Consider the following 3,641-nt stretch of genomic DNA (forward strand, 5'->3'; position numbering starts at 1 on the left):
ATATAAGATGTGTTTGTGTGTGTAAGCTGTGTGTGTTTGTTCCTAACGTGTGTGTGTGTGAGCTCTGTGTCTGTGTGTGTGTGTAAACTGTGTTTGTACATAGGGTGTGTGTGTGTGTGTGTGTAAATTGTTTGTACATAAGGTGTGTGTGTGTGTGTGGTGTGTGTGCACGTTGTGTAGCGTTAATTGTTCCGCGGTATCCAGGACACCAAGAGAGGTTCTGGTCCCACAGCAGTGTGGTCTTTGCATGCAGAGTTTTCCTACTCGGATGTGGGTTTTCCCTGCCAGCCATCTGAAAGCGTACAGCGCGTGCGTTGGGCTTCCGGCTCAGGCAGCGAGCGCTAACTCGTGTGTGATGGAGGAGGAGAGGAGCCAGCCCACAGACGACGGTCTAATCTCCTCACCACCGCGTCTCCCTTTTATCTGTGGGATGCCGCCGACCTGCGACTGGCTGCAGGTCGGTAGTCGTGGCACGTAGGAGTCGTTCATTTCAGAACTCTCTCTCTCTCTCTCTCTCTCTCTCTCTCTCTCTCTCTCTCTCTCTCTCTCTCTCTCTCTCTTCCTCTCTCTCTCTCTCTCTCTCTCTCTTCCTCTCTCTCTTCCTCTCTCTCTCTCTCTCTTCCTCTCTCTCTCTCTCTCTCTCTTCCTCTCTCTCTCTCTCTCTCTCTCTCTCTCTCTCTCTCTCTCTCTCTCTCTCTCTCTCTCTCTCTCTCTCTCTCTCTTCCTCTCTCTCTCTCTCTCTCTCTTCCTCTCTCTCTCTCTCTCTCTCTTCCTCTCTCTCTCTCTCTCTTCCTCTCTCTCTCTCTCTCTCTCTCTCTCTCTCTCTCTCTCTCTCTCTCTCTCCTCTCTCTCTCTCTCTCTTCCTCTCTCTCTCTCTCTCTCTCTTTCCTCTCTCTCTCTCTCTCTCTTCCTCTCTCTCTCTCTCTCTCCTCTCTCTCTCTCTCTCTCTCTCTCTCTCTCTCTCTCTCTCTCTCTCTCTCTCTCTCTCTCTCTCTCTCTCTCTCTCTCTCCCTCTCCCCCCCCCCCCCTTGTCTGCTCAGAGCAGGTGTGTTGTGTCTGTACGGGGAGCCGGGAGATTCACGGGAGGTCCGTCTTGGAGGTGACCGTCCGGGCGTGATCAACTAAACAGCACCTGCGAGGCTGGCTGGGCTTTCGTTTTATGTGTTCAGAAGAGTCCAAACACTACCCCTCTTCCTCCTTGTGCAACATTTTTTGGGATTTTTCTCCCTTTTTCTCCCCTGTTGTACTTGGCCCCGCCAGCACGGGGATCGCCGGTTCGAATCCCCGTGTTGCCTCCGGCTTGGTGGGGCGTCCCCTACAGACACAATTGGCCGTGTCTGCGGGTGGGAGGCCGGATGTGGGTGTGTGTCCTGGTCGCTGCACTAGCGCCTCTTCTGGTCGGTCGGGGCGCCTGTTCGGGAGGGGGGGGGGGGACTGAGGGGAATAGCGTGATCCTCCCACATGCTACATCCCCCTGGGGAAACTCCTCACTGTCAGGTGAAAAGAAGCGGCTGGTGACTCCACATGTATGGGAGGAGGCATGTGGTAGTCTGCAGCCCTCCCCGGATCGGCAGAGGGGGTGGAGCAGCGATCGGGACGGCTCGGAAGAGTGGGGTAATTGGCCAAGCACAATTGGGAGGGGGAAAAAAAAAGCAGGGGGGGGGGGTCAAACGTTTTTGCTTCCTGAAAAAAGAAGGTGAGGTTATGACAGACAATGTCAAGCTGAACACAAAAATAATTTCAGATTTGCTGCATCACGTAGAATCTGGAGACCCATTAAAATAACTTTCACCGAATGTAACATGGTTGATCTCGTAAGGATGCTGACACATTGTGTCAGTAATAAGTAATAATTAGAAGGACAGAAGAATTAGAAGTGTCTTTCTCTGGGTAATTTGGACGGCGCTGGACTTCTTTGTCCATACTGAAAGCGTGCGTAAAGAGCCCGGCTTCATCCGAACACCACCCGGCAGAAGCTGTGAAGCATTCCTGCCCCCCACCCCCTCCCCCGTCCTTAATCATCATTAAGCCCTCGTATCTGGGTTTGGCCTGTAACTGACTGACGGCTGTGAGGTGGGTACGCCGACAGCCTGATGTGTCCGTGTTGGTTTTCATTACTGCCAGATAGCCGGTAGCTACGGTTTGCCTTTATTTAATCCTGGGCGTTGTTATTGGATCTGTGGGCCTGACACTGACACGGGGCCGTCGTTCTCACGGCTGTGCAAAACACCCGCGAGCGGTGTGTTGGTCACAGTTTTACACCCCTGGAGGAGGTGACAGGCCCGGAGGAGGCCTCTCGCTCGCTAATCCCACGGAGCCAGCGACAGCCATCTGCAGATATCTGCAGAGACAAAGACCAGAGAAAGGCCGATCCAGAGGCCCTGCCCTACAACATCCTTCTTGTTTCCTGTCGCCGGCGTAGCACTACAGGTCTGCTTCATGACCAGAGCTGGGATGAGCTCGGCGTTTTCCAGACTTCCTTCTCGTGGCCACCGCAGAGCAAATACTACTGCTTAGGAAAGACGCCGGCCTCTGGAAGACATTTTAACATGGATGCATTTCAACACAGATGGATGTAGACTTCCCCCTTTCTGAGAGAGAGAGAGAGTGAGCAAGAGAGAGAGAGATATATATCATAATCATTTTGATATAATCATTGTTGTTGCTGTTATTATAATCATAGTTGTGTTGTGTTGTTTTAGATGCTTTGGCAATATGTACACAAACGTACATATGTCATGCCAATAAAGCACATATCGAATTGAATTGAGAGAGGACTTGCCCCTTTCTGAGAGAGAGAGAGAAAGAGAGAGAGAGAGAGGACTTGCCCCTTTCTGAGAGAGAGAGAGAGACAGAGAGAGAGAGAGAGAGAGAGAGAGAGAGAGAGAGAGAGAGAGAGACTTGCCCCTTTCTGAGAGAGAGGGAGAGACAGAGAGAGAGAGAGAGAGAGAGAGAGAGAGAGAGTGAGAGAGAGTGAGAGAGGACTTGCCCCTTTCTGAGAGAGAGGGAGAGACAGAGACAGAGAGAGAGAGAGAGACCAGAGAGAGAGAGAGAGAGAGAGAGAGAGAGAGAGAGAGAGAGAGAGAGAGAGAGAGAGAGAGAGAGAGCGAGAGAGAGTGAGAGTGAGAGAGGACTTGCCCCTTTCTGAGAGAGAGGGAGAGACAGAGAGAGAGAGCGAGAGAGGACTTGCCCCTTTCTGAGAGAGAGGGAGAGACAGAGAGAGAGAGAGAGAGAGCGAGAGAGAGTGAGAGAGGACTTGCCCCTTTCTGAGAGAGAGGGAGAGACAGAGAGAGAGAGAGAGAGAGAGCGAGAGAGAGTGAGAGAGGACTTGCCCTTTCTGAGAGAGAGGGAGAGACAGAGAGAGAGAGAGAGCGAGCGAGAGAGAGTGAGAGAGGACTTGCCCCTTTCTGAGAGAGGGAGAGACAGAGAGAGAGAGAGCGAGAGAGGACTTGCCCCTTTCTGAGAGAGAAAGAGAGACAGACTTGCCCCTTTCTGAGAGAGTGAGAGAGGACTTGCCCCTTTCTGAGAGAGTGAGAGAGGACTTGCCCCTTTCTGAGAGAGTGAGAGAGGACTTGCCCCTTTCTGAGAGAGAGACAGGACTTGCCCCTTTCTGAGAGAGAGACAGGACTTGCCCCTTTCTG

The sequence above is a fragment of the Lampris incognitus genome, chromosome 11 (genome assembly GCF_029633865.1).
Source record: "Lampris incognitus isolate fLamInc1 chromosome 11, fLamInc1.hap2, whole genome shotgun sequence".
In the NCBI taxonomy this organism is placed as follows: domain Eukaryota; kingdom Metazoa; phylum Chordata; class Actinopteri; order Lampriformes; family Lampridae; genus Lampris; species Lampris incognitus.